General features: G+C 42.2%; 1 non-coding gene across 1 annotated transcript; it reads right to left on the reverse strand.

The window, feature by feature from the left end:
• Positions 1 to 7231: 7231 nt before the first annotated feature.
• On the reverse strand, positions 7232 to 7347 carry LOC115108817 (U5 spliceosomal RNA). Its single transcript, XR_003860407.1, has one exon. It is a non-coding gene; the product is annotated as a U5 spliceosomal RNA (small nuclear RNA).
• Between the last annotated feature and the right edge of the window lie 10560 nt (positions 7348 to 17907).

A 17907-nucleotide genomic window follows, 5' to 3' on the forward strand; every position in this document is an offset into this window, starting at 1 on the left:
GAAAAAGGTTATCCTTTTTCTGTAGATACAACTATATCAAATATATCCATGTCACCAAATAATTTATTAAAATACACTGTTTTGCAATGGTCTAGAGTAGCCTCAGCAGCACACTGTAGGATAGCACCATGATGTAGCCGGAGGACAGTTAGCTTCTGTCCTCCTCTGGGTACATTGACTTCAATGCAAAACCTAGAAGGCTCATGGTCGTCACCCCATTCCATAGACTTACACAGGACATCCTCCAACCTATCAGAGCTCTTGCAGCATAAACTGACATGTTGTCCACCCAATCAAAAGGTCAGAGAATGAATCTAGTACTGAAAGCATAAGCTACAGCTAGATAACACTGCAGTGCATGACATATGGTGAGTAGTTGACTCACAGATCACCAACCATTTAGAATCCCACTGTACCTTCTCCGCTATGCAATCTGGTTTCCCAGCTGGTCATGGGTGCACCTCAGCCACGCTCACGGTCCTAAACGGTATCATAACCGCCATCGATAAGAGACAATACTGTGCAGCCGTATTCATCGACCTGGCCAAGGCTTTCGACTCTGTCAATCACCTCATTCTTATCGGCAGACTCAACAGCCTTGGTTTCTCAAATGACTGCCTCGCCTGGTTCACCAACTACTTCTCACAATTCAGTGTGGAAAATCGGAGCGCCTGTTGTCCGGACCTCTGGCAGTCTCGATGGGAGTGCCACAGGGTTCAATTCTTGGGCCGACTCTTTTCTCTGTATACATCAATGATGTCGCTCTTGCTGCTGGTGATTCTCTGATCCACCTCTATGCAGACAACACCATTCTGTATACTTCTGGCCCTTCTTTGGACACTGTGTTAACTAACCTCCAGACGAGCTTCAATGCCATACAACTCTCCTTCCGTGGCCTCCAACTGCTCTTAAATGCAAGTAAAACTAAGTGCATGCTCTTCAACCGATTGCTGCCCGCATCTGCCCGCCTGTCCAGCATCACTCCTCTGGACTGTTCTGATTTAGAATATGTGGACAATTACAAATACCTAGGTGTCTGGTTAGACTGTAAACTCTCCTTCCAGACTCACATTAAGCATCTCCAATCCAAAATTACATCTAGAATTGGCTTCCTATTTCGCAACAAAGCATCCTTCACTCATGCTGCCAAACATACCCTCGTAAAACTGATCATCCTACCGATACTTGACTTTGGCGATGTAATTTACAAAATAGCATCCAACACTCTACTCAACAAATTGGATGCAGTTTATCACAGTGCCATCCGTTTTTGTCACCAAAGCCCCATAGACTACCCACCACTGCGACCTGTATGCTCTCGTTGGCTGGCCCTCGCTTCATATTCATCGCCAGACCCACTGGCTCCAGGTCATCTATAAGTCTTTGCTAGGTAAAGCCCCGCCTTATCACAGATCACTGGTCACCATAGCAGCACCCACCCGTAGCACGCACTCCAGCAGGTATATTTCACTGGTCACCCCCAAAGACTATTCCTCCTTTGGATACCTTTCCTTTCAGTTCTCTGCTGCCAATGACTGGAACGAATTGCAAAAATCACTGAAGCTGGAGACTCATATCTCCCTCACTAACTTTAAACATCAGCTGTCGGAGCATTGCACCTATACATAGCCCATCTGTAAATAGCCCATCCAACTACCTAATCCCCATATTGTTTTTGTTTTTTTTGCACCCCAGTATCTCTACTTGCACATTCATCTTCTGCACATCTATCACTCCAGTGTTTAATTGCTATATTGTAATTACTTCGCCTATTTATTGCCTTACCTCCCTAATCTTACCTCATTTGCACACACTGTATTTCGATTTTTTTTCTTCTATTGTGTTATTGACTGTACGTTTGTTTATTCCATGTGTAACTCTGTGTTGTTTGTGTCGCACTGCTTTGCTTTATCTTGGCCAGGTCGCAGTTGTAAATGAGAACTTGTTCTCAACTGGCCTACCTGGTTAAATAAAGGTGAAATAAAAGTACAAAAAATAAAAGACAGAGAAAGACAATAGTTGAACAGTTTTGAACAAATTAATTTCCTTCAAAATTAAGGACAAGCGAGAGGGAGAGCTATATTTGGTTGTATTTTTTTAAACTTTCACTTAGTTAGCGAATGCAGCTAGCTAGTTTAGCCTACTCAAACATGGCATCAAGGGATGTTATGTTAGCTATCCAACACTGGAAGTTTTCCAAGTCAAGGTAAGCTTTTCGTTTATTCATTCATTGCAACCGGAGCCCGCCTGTGTAACTGCTAAACTGCTTTCTGACTGTACTCTGTACTGCATGATTGTAGGGGGTTTACTAAGGCCTTAGTTCTAGTAGCTATGTTGACTATGACATGACAATGTAGGCTGTGTGTAGAGATTAGTGGTCATGATATGAAGGTTTGGCTTGGAAAGTATTTTTCACCTGGTAATAGACAGCTGATGGGTTGTGCACTGAACTCCACAAGCGAGGGGGAAAAGGTGAGAGGAGGAGAGTGCGTAGATAGTTGCTTTAATTACAATAGTTGACTTCACATGGGATGATTTCACTGAACATTCAATATTTCCTTTCTTTTGTTGATCTCCAATGATCCACCGCATCTCCCAAAAACGATAGTCTGGAAACTAAAACTTTGGTTGTCTTCCACTCAGGCTTCTATGTCTTCTCCCTGGACCTCCTCAATGTCCACCTCTTGAACATCAGACTCGGAAGCTTCATCTTCACTGTCACTTTCCAACCTTGTTGAGGATGGCTCGTTGTCAAGCTCAAAAAGCCTCAAATTTGGCTGGATGGCCACCAATTTTTCAACCCTTGTATTGATCAGCCTGTTGCGTGCTTTGGTGTGTGTTTTTTCCCAAACAAGGACCAGTTGCGCTCTGAGATGGCTGATGTTGGTGTGGATTTGGAGGATGAATGAGGCCTCCGATCCACAAAGTCCCTTCCACCAGGTGGCTGATGAGATATGTTGGCACGACTGCCATATTGCATCTCCATCCCAAAGCCCTTGCTTGGAAGTGTACTTCACCAGACTGCCAAGAACCTTGCCCTCATCCAGGCCAAGGTGGTGAGACACGGTGATGACACCATAGGCCTTGTTGATCTCTGCACCAGTCCGGATACTCTTGCCAGCATACTTGAGGTCCAACATGTATGCTGCAGCATGTATGGGCTTCAGGCAGAAGTCTTCACGCTTTTTGATGTATTTCAGAATGGCAGTTTCCTCTGCTTGGAGCCACAGTGAAGTGGGCAGGGCAGTACGGCTTCCTTATCTTACATCTGTCTGAACATCAGACAGGATGGTATTGTCTCCCCCAATCCGTGCAATGGCTACTGCTATAGGTTTCAGACTGCTTACCACTCTCTCCCAAAATACATCATCCAGGAGGATCCTCTTGATGGGGCTGTCCATATCGGCAGACTGTGATATGGACATTTCTTGAAGAGACTCCTGCCCCTCCAGGAGACGGTCAAACATGATGACATGTTGCTGGGCAGCTTCAATGTGGTGATCGTATTCTTCTCACTTCGTTTGGTGAGGTAGATTGCTGCTATAACTTGATGACCCTTCACATACCTAACCATTTCCTTGGCTCTCTTGTATCCATTGTTTTCAGTGCCAAGATATCCTTGAGGAGCAGATTCAATGCATGAGCAGCACAGCCGATGGGTGTGATGTGAGGGTAGGACTCCTCCACTTTAGACCAAGCAGCCTTCATGTTTGCAGCATTGTCTGTTACCAGTGCAAATACCTTCTGTGGTCCAAGGTTATTGATGACTGCCTTCAGCTCATCTGCAATGTAGAGACCTGTATGTCTGTTTTCCTTGTGTCTGTGCTCTTGTAGAATACTGGTTGAGGGGTGGAGATGATGTAGTTAATTATTCCTTGCCCACGAACATTCGACCACACATCAGAGATGATTGCAATACAGTCTGCTTTCGCTATGATTTGCTTGACCTTCACTTGAACTCTGTTGAACTCTGCATCCAGAAAATGAGTAGATAAAGCATGTCTGGTTGGAGGGGTGTTTGCTGAGTGAAGAACATTCAGAAATATTTTCCAATACACATTGCCTGTGAGCATCAGAGGTGAACCAGTTGCATACACAGCTTGAGCAAGACATTCTAAATTTCTCTGAGTACGTTCCTCCATTGAGTCAAAAAAAACTTCTGATTCCAGGAGGATCATAAGCTGTTGCTATCGATAAGGTGTCTGATTCATCATTTCACCTCGAATAGAATTAGAGGGACTTTTGTCAGAAGTTGCTTGTTGTGAGCGCTGAGGGAACTTTATGCACTTGGCCAGATGAGTCTGCATCTTTGTTGCATTCTTCACATATGATTTGCCACAGTATTTGCAAATGTACACAGCTTTTCTTTCTACATTAGCTGCAGTGAAATGTCTCCACACATCAGATAGTGCCTGTGGCATTTTCCTGTAAAGATTGTAAAAATAAAAATACAATTCCATGTACAGATAAATAGTTAAGCTATTAGATTAAACAACTCCTTTTGTAAGATAAATGTTTTAAAATTAAACATGTATGGAAACAGGTGAATTAACACTCCTCAGTTAGCAGGCTCAAGCAAGCTGAAACTAACTAGCAGAACTTGTTAACAAGTTAGAAATGATTTAAACACACTTTGCTGTAGGCTACTATTTACTAGTTAACAAAAAATCATATATGTCATATAAAATATATTCACCCCACCCAGTATTGTAATCAAAACTTACCAGAAAGCATGTAGTCCTTGACTCAGACAGTGTAGTAGCGTGGGCTCAATAGCATCTCATTAGTGTGCAAGATCTTGAGAATCAGCTGTACATGTCATGGAAGAATGAACTGTGCATGCATAGGGTTGCAATTCCATTGAATTGGGGATAGTTTAACCAAAATATGCCACAAAACCTAGAATTGCCTTGTGTATCCCACAAAAAGGTTACATTTTTAGCTAACTTTTTTTGATGAATCCCCAAATTCCCGGGCCTAACTTCCCATAGACAAATTCCGGAAAAATACCGGAAAGTTTTCCGATCCTTTTTAAAGTACAGGAAGTACAGGGAGGTACAGGGAACATTTGAGTATCATGCATTGACCTAAACCTATCAATGTTACATTGAGCTGGGTGAATGGAATATGAATGACAGTCATCCAATATGCTGTAATAGAAATAAGGCCATGCTCATAAAAAAAATAATCCTTTCTCATCTTAAATGGCACCGACCGCCACTGATTTCAATTCATGCAATAAACAAATGTGAGATGACATACTCTTGTGCAATCAAAACATGGGGTTTCATTTTCACTCTGTACTTTATTTTAACTCTGTATGTCTTTTTAGACCAATATAAATGATTCCCCCTTAAATCACTTAAGTGACCAAATCCATTTCTGAGTAATCAATAAAAAATGTTACCAAGAGATTATACATTTGGTATTGGTTTTATTTGGAAAATAATTCGTTTTCAATAACCAAAGATGTATTTTAATGTTTCTTTTGGGAGATATTTATTTATTGATAAGATTTGATTTTTTTTATTTCTGTCACACACGATATATGCTTCAAACCCTTGGAATGAAGACCGCTTAATTTAGGAATGCATTCTAGAACAATTTGTCAATGAGCGCCATAGAGTTGAGTCCTGGGTAACTACATACATGGAGTGTGTCTGAAGTAGGCATGTCAACAGAACTGGGAGGATCAACAGAAGTGGGTGTATTGAAAGTTAAATCAGCCACTTGGGCAGATTTGTTGCCACTCAAGACTGTTTTGTGTGGCTGATTGGGCCGCATGATGAGTCGATTGCTGAATACTTAACACTTTTTCTAACCTCAACTTCCTCCTAACCGACCATGTCATTGTAAATAAGAATTTGTTCTTAACTGACTTGCCTAGCTAAATAAAGGTCCATTTTTTTTTTAATCATAGAATTTAAATAGGATCTCTATGATCGCCATCTAGTGGCGACGTCACAATATCAATGTAGATTATTGCATCAAATTATGAATTGATAAGGAATGCTCATGTTTCTTGAATTGCTTGATTGTACAGTTCATTATTTCAGCTTTTTAGCAGTATTCAGCCCAGTTTTGCAGTTTTCAGCAGTGATGGAAAGAGTACCGAAATATTCTACTCAATTAGAAGTACTATTATTTTAGTGATATTTTACTCAAGTAGAAGTAAAATGACTGGTGTAAAGATAATAATAATAATAAATAAACTACTTATAAAAGTAAAAAGTAGCTCATTTTAAAAAGTACTCAGTAAAAGTAAACGAGTGATATAAACTGTAAAAAAAAACAGTTGATGTTGATAATTAGCTAATTTAGCTGAAAATTGTTACACATGATACTTTCCATGCCTTAAATTGAAAAAGGAAGAGTAAATTAATCTACAGTAAACTAAGTACATTTATTTGATCTGTATGTTATTTTATCTGTATGTTTAAAAAAAGTCAAATATACTGTTAACATTTTCAAATAAATTCTGCATTCAAGGAATTAAAATGTATTTATAAATCTATACAAAATAAAATGCATAAACAAAGTTGCCATACTTCAATATACTATTTACGCCTTTGTTACTTATTCCTTGTCCATGGGACTGGCTGACATTCACTCAATCATCCATTCACACTCTTTCCCTAACTCACTCCCTCTTTCACTCACTCCACGAGTGGTGGAAAGAGTACTGAAATATCCTACTCATATGGAAATACTGTTACTTTAATGACATTTAACTTAAGTAAAGTAAAATCACAAGTACTCGGAAAAGCTACTCAATTACAGTAACGAGAATAGTTGTAATTAGTTACAACAGTTAAGTTTTCAGTATAGAAAGCTTTTCTTGCTGTTTTACTGGTCTCCTGGTGATACATTGGAGCAAATATGGACTCGACATCCATCCAACGGTCTTCATGGGTCGAGTGTTAACTTGATGAGCAGGTAAGTGTCATTATACAGCAGATGGAGAAGACCTGTCCAGGCATAAGCGACAAAAGCGGTTGCTTAGTGTCCCAGGGCGCAAAAATATGTAGAGCTGTAGAAAGCTTGCTTTACAACTGCAACATTTTCTCCAAGATATTTATTTTAAAACGTACAACCATGAGCTGTGACGTCAGATGGAAGTTCACAAATGCAAGACAGTATGTGGATACAGCACACAGGCAAAACACTAAATCTCAGAGGATATCCACAAAGACTGGGAGCTGTGAACAGTTTGTTATTAACAATTATTGGAAGCCCAGCCGTGAGGCCAGGCATCAAAAAATTAGTTGATACTCATAATGTTCCTCTCCACGGAAATCTTTAGTAAAAGGCGAAAGATTTATGCGATCTGAAGAGAAACCAGAGTGTACTACTGACTGTTAGGACACTGTTCCGACGGAGTTCTCGGCCTTACTATTCACAATCGTGGTTTAATGGAAAACAACAAAAAAATCTTTAAATCGCCGATACAACACACACAGATATTACAGTTCCCCAATACAAATGAAGAGTTAAGTGTCATAAGTGTCAATGCTTGGTAAGTTCATTCATTCTTTACACAAACGAAATGCACGCTGGGCATTATAAAATCACTCCCTGGTTTGCCCCGTTCAATCCTAAAAAAAATATTATAATCTGCAACGCCAGCGTAATTTCAGCAAAAAGGAGAACATTTTTGTCCTAAAAGTTTAGCTACCATCAAAAGTCTACTTTCAAAGTTAGAAACAATTTGCCACCGGAACGAAATACTATAACACTTCTACATCGAGCATGCGCCATTGAGACCCGCAAACAACTTGTTCACAAACCAGGCGTGAGAAGCAGGGAGGAGCGGCGGAAAAAAATATTAAAATCAGAACATTTAACTGGTGGGCTTTACAATTGCGTGTAACCGCTGTCTGCAACAACGTGTCAATTTAGAAGTCCAACAGTAACTCAACGAAGAAAACGTTTTTTTTGTTAAATAGTCTAGCAACCTGTTAAAACAGTTGTTTGATTTATGGATTACCCTACTACCCTGAAAAACACAGCAAAGCATTGGATATCGCTTAATTAGCTCACTAGCCCAATAGGCCTAAAGAAAAGTCTACCCAAATCTCTTAAACACAATTATTTTCAAAGGCAATACCTTATGCTGAATGGCTTCTTATTCTGGCAAAATAGGTCTTGTGATGATGTGCCTGCCTATGATCTATTTTCTTCAATTTCTACTTAAAATCTAATTGTTTTCTAGGAACATGGATTTCTATATATAATATTGCATGTTAACATGGTGCATTTTTGGGGCAAACTAAATTAAAGTTATACTATATTCTTCATGAATGGAACACTAGCTGTGATGGTTACATTAACAGCTTTGATTGATTTTATAAAGTGCACTTCTGCTTTGTCCTTTAGATGGCATCATCCCATTCACAATAACCTGGCATTCTACAGTCGCTGTTACTGTATTTTACTCCACACACTCTAGACTAGAGTAACTCTTTACCCATAACAGTCGGCCTCCTCTCTCTCCCTCTCCTATCTCTCTCACCCACTCCCGCTCTAGCTATCTCGCTCCCATCTCTCTCTCTCTCTCTCTCTCTCTCTCTCTCTCTCTCTCTCTCTCTCTCTCTCTCTCTCTCTCTCTCTCTCTCTCTCTCCCTCTCTCTCCTGAATCAGCAGTTCTCCAGCTCCATGCAGCAGCCTGCAGAGAAACAGAGTACTGGACTTAATTATACTCCCACATCCACAACTAGCCCTTGCCTTTCTCTATCACTTTCTCCCTCTCTCTCTCTCCATTCCCTCTCTGTCCCACAACCAGCCGCTTGCCTTTCTCGATCACCCTCTCTATTTCCTTCTCTCTTCCCTACAACCAGCCCTCTGATTCTATCTCTCTCCCTTTCTCACACACACCAGACAGACTGACAGGCATGCACACACACACACCAAACAGACTGACAGGCATGCACACACACACACCAGACAGACTGACAGGCATGAACACACACACACCAAACAGACTGACAGGCATGCACACACACACCAGACAGACTGACAGGAATGCACACTCACCAAACAGACTGATAGGCATGCACACACACACCAGACAGACTGACAGGAATGCACACTCACCAGACAGACTGATAGGCATGCACACACACACCAGACAGACTGACAGGCATGCACACACACACACCAGACAGACTGACAGGCATGCACACACACACACCAAACAGACTGACAGGCATGCACACACACACCAGACATACTGACAGGAATGCACACTCACCAGACAGACTGATAGGCATGCACACACACACCAGACAGACTGACAGGCATGCACACACACCAGACAGACTTACAGGCATGCACACACATACCAGACAGACTGACAGGCATGCACACACATACCAGATAGACTGACATGCAGGCACACACAAACCAGACAGACTGACTGTCTGTCATCCAGGTGTTTATTGGTCATCTATCAGCAGGTAGCCTCCATAAATCCTCTAACATAGTTTCATCTCATCTGACATGGGTTAATACACAATCTGGAGCAAGCCATGCACACATACCTGTTTGAGACAATGCACTGTGTTGAGGTAAGGGTTTTCCGTGCGGCTGCCCCCGTCTAGTCTGACAGTGAATTATTAAACATGTCTTTGCAGCTTACGCATTTATACAGCCCACCTGAGTCCAGTGACACAACAAATGCCAACATGTGTGTGTACGTCTGTGTGTGTGTTTGCCCTCACTGCATGTGATATCAGTTAGTTTCCACCTGTATAACCTTTTTTAAATCTGTATTGCTGGAGTACACTATGTTAAAGACACTATAGCGGAGAGGAGAGTGTGAAGGTGCGCTTGTGTGTGTGTGTGTGTGTGTGTGTGCGTGCGTGCGTGCGTGTGTACACTGAACTCTCCCTGCAGGGTTACCCAGTGGAATTCTATGAGTGAATCTGAGAGGGATCTTTGGTTTGGACTTGCATTGGGTTCAGTGTGTTTTTTTTATTCTCCTCTGCTGGTGAACTTTTGAGTGTGTGTAATGTGCACCTGAATGGAAAACTTAGCAAGACTGATAATTGCTGTGTGTGCCTATGTCTTTGTGCGTGTTTGTCGTGCTTGTCTGTGTGTGTGCGTGTGACACTGATCCTGATGTCCTCTCACTGACACAGCCAGTCTGCCTCTCACCAGGACACCACCAGCCCTGCTGACAGACAGACAACATGCTGACAGACAACACATTAAATGCTAACAGGACATGGCAGACACACCACAGACTGGGAACCAAAGAGAGAGAGCGTGACTCACTGATCCTTGCTAAGTGACCTTAAGACAGAGACTGACCCGCAGAGACTCAGAGAGGCTCTGACACTGACCTCAGACCAGCCAGAGGTGACAGGAATGATACCACACAGCAAAGACACAACCCTATGTCAGAGAGAGGAGGATGTCGAGGAAGATGAGGAGGAAGAGGTGTGTCCTGTGTGTTTCATTGAGTTTGACAGTTGTCTCCACCCGCCTTCCACATTACCCTACGGTCACACCTTCTGTTGGCCTTCCCTGCTGCACCCTAGCCTGGCAATGTCAGGACGGACACACTGCCCTCTCTGCCGACAACCAGCCTGGGACACACACAGTCATGGCAGGAACATATATGCACACTGCCCATACAAACATACACCTCTCCAGCAGGAACACACACATCTCCCCTAGGAATCCACACACACCAGGCGGCACAAACAGCCATCTCTTAGAAGCTCAAACCCTCCCTTAAACACACACCTGCACTCACACACCACAGAGACCTCTTGATGCCTCCCACACACGCACCAGACAGGACCCAGTCGCTCAGACACACACAACAGAGGAATGTGGTTAGCCATTGCCCAGCGTTGCTGCTCTCCTCCTATACTGTAAGTGTCAGTGTAGTAACAGAGGGCTAGCTAGAGGGGTGCTTTGCTCTGTTGCCAGCCTCTACCTAATGAGTCATCATATCCTTTAGACTATGGACACTTTCTGGGTCCACTTTGTCTCAATCTGCTATTGGCTGTGGCTTCTCCAGTGGGCTGGGTCCATTTCCTCTATTGTCCCCAGTGCCAGTAACAGACTGCAGTACTCGTCTCCACACCCATTACTTATTTTTCTTCTTCTCTCTCAACTCTTTCCTTTCCCATTTTCCCTCATCTCACCCTCCTCCTCTCCTCAGACCCTAGCCCCCTCTAGGGTAGCGAGTTCTAGCCAGGGAAGAGGTTGTGAATGTGGGGGTAGGACTCTCTGTATGCTGCTGTAAAGCTTCCATTCAATCAAAGCCTTAGGCTGGAGTAGGGAGGGAGGCCAAGTGAGAGGGCACGATGTTGGGGGTCAGACAGCGAGTGGCCTTTCTGTCAGGGGGATTTCACAACTCTGCTCAGGGCAGATCTCTCTCTTTCTACAGCATGACTGACCCTCACGTCTGAACTTTCATGTGAGACATATGAGACTGTAACTCCACACACATACAAACGCACTTAGCATACACACCTAAACACCTACACACACAGAAGATATACACGCGTACTCCCTCGCACACCTGGAGCTTTATGGTATGCTTTATGCATGTCATTACTCATCTGGTTATCCATACAGAGAAACAGAACATGTATTCAGACACTGGTTCATCTGTTTGTATACAACCTCAAAGCATATGAAACAGTGGTGCCTGCCTGCCGCCCGGTGTTTGTGGGGGTTGGGCTGGTGTTATGGGAGCGCATTCTCCACCAAACTAAACAGAAACAGGGAGCACTAGATTAACATACTCTGATGAAACCGTGGAACACACACGCTGCTCATCTGGGCTAGGGTGCTGGTCTACACACGTCTATACTAATGAAGTCTGTGTTTTCCCAGAACTGCCACCTATTATTCACACAGATGGAGGATTTAGCCAGTCAGCAGAACATTTGGGAAATGTTTCACATCAAACTACCTTTATGAGGACCAAACCGGAAAGTATATCTGAATTACAGTAAAAGGAACAATGTTATGATCATGGGTTTAATAGCTACCCTAGGTCTTCTTAAGTGGCCTGTGCATTGCTCTTCAGCTCTGGATTAAATAAACCATTTCCATGCTGTCGGCTAGATAAACAGTCCATCTGTTTGGTTTGTATGCATTACATTTTCTCTGATAACAGACAATGTGCTGTCTTGTAGCCTTGTATGTTTCTTCTATTGCAGTGATTATGTATAGTGTGTAGAGGTATAGTGCAGTGTTTAATGTATAGTAGTGTATAGTCTAGACACATATATTGCAGTTTATGTTTAGTGTAGTAATCCGCGTGAGTGATAGACGCAGTTGCTCCTCTTCCAATTAGAATGATGGAGATGAACACATGCTCACAAAGACAAGAGTCAGAGCCTCAAAGAGAACAGGAGGGAAAGAGGAACGGAGATGTAGAGAAGAGAGATAATTACTCAGTTAGAACCAAACAAAGAGAGAAAGAGCTGTATTTCTCATTTTGAAGAGATTGAGTGAAAGGCAGAGATAGATAGAGGAGAGGGTGAGTGATGACTCTCTCCACCTCCAGTAATGCCAGCAGAGTGGACCCCTTCAGGCCTAGTGCCAGAGCCAGCATCGTCCCTGTGACAGACGGCACTGCCCCCACCTTCATTAAATAGTGAAGACGTCTCACTGCCCAACTCACCCGACACCCTGACAAACACACACACACCCCCGACACACACACATATACCCAGAGACACACATACACAGACACAAAAAGGAAGAGAGAGGGTTATCAGCCTGTAGTGGGTGGACTAGACGATGGAAGGAAAGCGAAGCATTACTCTAACTGTACCTTAATAGACGTTACACAATCATATGAATCACTGGTATACTGTAAGTGTTTATAGTTAAGGGGTTATGGTTGTGACTATTCCACTGCAGTCTTTTAGATACTGTTATGTGTGAGGGGGGGTGTTAACTGTAACTGTATATGCCCTTGCTGTTAATACTGTCCATTAGTAATAAAGCACCATCATAATAATAATAATATCTCTACCATGCCAGAGGGTGGTGTCCTATTACTGTAGGATACTAGGTGTGTGCAGCCAGGTCGCTCAAGATCCACTGCAAAATTTGACATCCATCCAGGTAAGCAGGACATTGGGAGATGACTTCGAAACCAGCCGCGAGGGCCAACAGTGGACGTTATTACTATCACGTAGACTTGAGTTGTGGACGGGGTGGTGGTTGGGCATAAGCTGCGAGCTCTGGCTCTGAGGGTCGCATTTTCAATAGCAGATCTAGGCACTCTTTCATTATTTATTTATTTTTACCTTAACCCTTACCTTAACTAGGGCTATTGCAGTGACCGTATTATCGCCACACCGGCGGTCACTAGTGATGAAGGCAGTCAAATTCCACATGACCATTTAGTTACGGTAATTAGGCTTCTCCAAGCTCTGTTGCTGCTGCTGGTCATTAATAGCCTACCAAACTTTCTAACTGCCTGGTACTCCGTACTCTATTGTCGCTCTAATCACTTTAACATCAATGTAAATATATTCAAAGATCTAATCAAACACTTCATGAGAGCCCCTAAGCTCATGTTGTGCAACATTGGTACCGTAGCGCCAAGTCTAGGTCCAAGAAGCTTCTAAACAGCTTCTACCCCCAAGCCATAAGACTCATGAACATCTAGCCAAATGGCTACCCAGACTATTTGCAGTGCCACCCCTCACCCCCTCTTTACACCACTGCTACTCTCTGTTGTCATCTATGCAGTCACTTAAATAACTCGACCTACACCGATCCTCGACTTCGGTGATGTCATCTATAAAATAGCCTCCAACACTCTACTCAACAAACTGGATGCAGTCTATCACAGTGCCATCCGTTTTGTCACCAAAGCCCCATACACTACCCACCATTGCGACCTGTATGCTCTCGTTGGTTGGCCCTCGCTTCATACTCGTCGCCAAACCCACTGGCTACAGGTTATCTACGCCTTACCTCAGCTCACTGGTCACCATAGCAGCACCCACTCGTAGCACGCGCACCAGCAGGTATATCTCACTGGTCACTCCCAAAGCCAATTCCTCCTTTGGTCGTCTTTCCTTCCAGTTCTCTGCTGCCCATGACTGGAACGAATTGCAAAAATCTCTGAAGCTGGAGACTCACATCTCCCTCACTAGCTTTAAGCACCAGCTGTCAGAGCAGCTTACAGATCACTGCACCTGTACATAGCCCATCTGTAAACAGCCCATCTACAGTGCCTTGCGAAAGTATTCGACCCCCTTGAACTTTGCGACCTTTTGCCACATTTCAGGCTTCAAACATAAAGATATAAAACTGTATTTTTTTGTGAAGAATCAACAACAAGTGGGACACAATGAAGTGGAACGACATTTATTGGATATTTCAAACTTTTTTAACAAATCAAAAACTGAAAAATTGGGTGTGCAAAATTATTCAGCCCCTTTACTTTCAGTGCAGCAAACTCTCTCCAGAAGTTCAGTGAGGATCTCTGAATGTTCCAATGTTGACCTAAATGACTAATGATGATAAATACAATCCACCTGTGTGTAATCAAGTCTCCGTATAAATGCACCTGCACTGTGATAGTCTCAGAGGTCCGTTAAAAGCGCAGAGAGCATCATGAAGAACAAGGAACACACCAGGCAGGTCCGAGATACTGTTGTGAAGAAGTTTAAAGCCGGATTTGGATACAAAAAGATTTCCCAAGCTTTAAACATCCCAAGGAGCACTGTGCAAGCGATAATATTGAAATGGAAGGAGTATCAGACCACTGCAAATCTACCAAGACCTGGCCGTCCCTCTAAACTTTCAGCTCATACAAGGAGAAGACTGATCAGAGATGCAGCCAAGAGGCCCATGATCACTCTGGATGAACTACAGAGATCTACAGCTGAGGTGGGAGACTCTGTCCATAGGACAACAATCAGTCGTATATTGCACAAATCTGGCCTTTATGGAAGAGTGGCAAGAAGAAAGCCATTTCTTAAAGATATCCATAAAAAGTGTTGTTTAAAGTTTGCCACAAGCCACCTGGGAGACACACCAAACATGTGGAAGAAGGTGCTCTGGTCAGATGAAACCAAAATTGAAGTTTTGGCAACAATGCAAAATGTTGTGTTTGGCGTAAAAGCAACACAGCTCATCACCCTGAACACACCATCCCCACTGTCAAACATGGTGGTGGCAGCATCATGGTTTGGGCCTGCTTTTCTTCAGCAGGGACAGGGAAGATGGTTCAAATTGATGGGAAGATGGATGGAGCCAAATACAGGACCATTCTGGAAGAAAACCTGATGGAGTCTGCAAAAGACCTGAGACTGGGACGGAGATTTGTCTTCCAACAAGACAATGATCCAAAACATAAAGCAAAATCTACAATGGAATGGTTCAAAAATAAACATATCCAGGTGTTAGAATGGCCAAGTCAAAGTCCAGACCTGAATCCAATCGAGAATCTGTGGAAAGACCTGAAAACTGCTGTTCACAAATGCTCTCCATCCAACCTCACTGAGCTCGAGCTGTTTTGCAAGGAGGAATGGGAAAACATTTCAGTCTCTCGATGTGCAAAACTGATAGACACATACCCCAAGCGACTTACAGCTGTAATCGCAGCAAAAGGTGGCGCTACAAAGTATTAAATAAAGGTGAAATAAATAAATAACATGTACATACTACCTCATCTAACCGGTACCACCCTGTATATAGTCTCGCTATTGTTACTTTACTGCTGATCTTTAATTACTTGTTACTTTTATGTCTTATTCTTATCTGAATTTTTTTAAACTGCATTGTTGGTTAGGGGCTCGTAAGTAAGCTTTTCACTGTAAGGTCTACAACCTGTTGTATTCGGTGCATGTGACTAATAAAATTTGATTTGATTTCTATAGGCTATGTAATTGTGGGAGAAAACAACAGAGTGATGGCCGCTAATAAAAAAGAGGAGGATCAGCTTTCTGTAGGCTAGGCCTACTATATTTATTTCTCAACTTTCCTAATATTAAGCACATTGCTTATCTTTACAATCTGGCATGAAAATAAACCACGGGAAAAGGCGTCATCCATTCACTATTTAAGTGCAAAGATTACATGTATTTTTTTCCGCTGCCCCTTTCGATATGCATGATAATGGTTCATTCTACATCAGAACAAATGTCACACATATATTACTTAGTATATGAAAATGATGCCCAGCATAAGAAACATATTTTTTTTTACAATTTGTTCAATCATGTAGCCGAGCTCATATGTTTTAATAAGATTTGTATCACAACTAAAGTGGCCAAATAACAAATTAAAATTAAGCACATGAATCCGGTGTAGAGCCTAACTTGCATATACTGTATAAGCAGCGCTTGAGTTTTAAGTTTGGGGAAGATACTTTTTTACTGTAACTGTAACTAGTGTTTTTGCTGTTAGTAAAGCCTACTCATCTTGGCTGACGAAAAGTAAATGTGGACAGTTCATCTAATATCTTCAATATGCACCTCGGAATTGGATAAGGATGCGGGCAGTTGCGTCCCCGATGTGTCTGTCTTCACTTGTAGCCTGTTAGAAAGACCAGATCAGTTGACGGAGAGGTGTGTGTGTGTGTGCATGCTATACATTTTTTTTATTGTGCATTACGGCCACAAAGAGGCATTATCAAGTGCTTGTCAAATTGTGAATAAGAGACTATTGGAGTGTGTCCAGCCTGCGCAAAACACTAAGCAGTTCAAGCAACTTTTTTCAAATCATCATTAGTCTCTCATCAAGCAGACCTACAATGTATTAAAAATCGAAACATATAGCCCAACGTTTGTAGAACAACTAAAGTTACATTAATAACTCTAAATTAAGCATAAAGGAGTTTCTCTGTTAACCACTTGACACAGAATAGAAACCTCAAATCATTTGGAGAAAATATTGATATTTTATTCAGCTTTGTTCAATTGTATTCTTCATACTATAAAATAATGCCACGGAATTCTAAGCAAATCTTGTCTGCTAAATGAACTAGTGTTGCCCACAGCCATTTGCATAGCCACATCAGGACCAAACATAAGGACAACTCAGAGTACTCTTTTATTTTGAAATAGACTACATTTTCTTTTTTATCATGCTTCTTCAGACCTGTCTAAAATAAATAATGGATTTATTGTGAAGGTGTTGGCTATATTACATGGATTTATTAGACTTTTTAAAATGTAAGCCAGAAGATGCTGAATGTGTTGTTAATTAACGCTCAATTACCATTAGACCAACAGTTATTTGCTTGACAGTCACAGGCAGCGCCAAAGCCCTAACCTTAATCATTCAAACTAAACCATGGAGTTGATTTTGTTTTAACCCTATCCCAAATTTGATGTTTAGGGACACTTAGTCTTACTTTCTTAGCTACAGTATATCTCCCTGGCATATTACATCATTTATGCAGCAGCATATAAGACCTGTTTGGACTCACCTTGTTGTGATGTGCTCACTTGAACAGGAAGGTGGTGCGGTGGTCCTTCGTGGGTAAATTTTGTCATCAAAGAAAAAGAGACCGTATTTGTATGTGGCTTTATTAACTCAGTGATATATATATTTTACATTGTTTTCAAACTGATATGTGACTCATATTAATGCCAAAATAACATGAAAATCAGGCAAGCCCCCCCCCAAATTAAAAAAATATATATATATTATTATTTTTGTTATTTCTATTTTGATAAAAGCCCCACCTGCCCTGAATGACGGGTCGCCACTGCATGGCTCCCCCAGTGATTTTACCCATGTGCCCCTACTGAACACCTGGTTACGTCACTAAATTGTGTGGCAGCGAATCACACACACAGTCTGACTAAGAGACTGCTGACACACACACACTGCACCCCCCCCAGCTGCAAAAAGAGAGAGCGAACGAGAGAGAGCAGAGCAGCGAACACACACATGCAGCCAGACCAG

The sequence above is a fragment of the Oncorhynchus nerka genome, linkage group LG24 (genome assembly GCF_034236695.1).
Source record: "Oncorhynchus nerka isolate Pitt River linkage group LG24, Oner_Uvic_2.0, whole genome shotgun sequence".
Taxonomy (NCBI): domain Eukaryota; kingdom Metazoa; phylum Chordata; class Actinopteri; order Salmoniformes; family Salmonidae; genus Oncorhynchus; species Oncorhynchus nerka.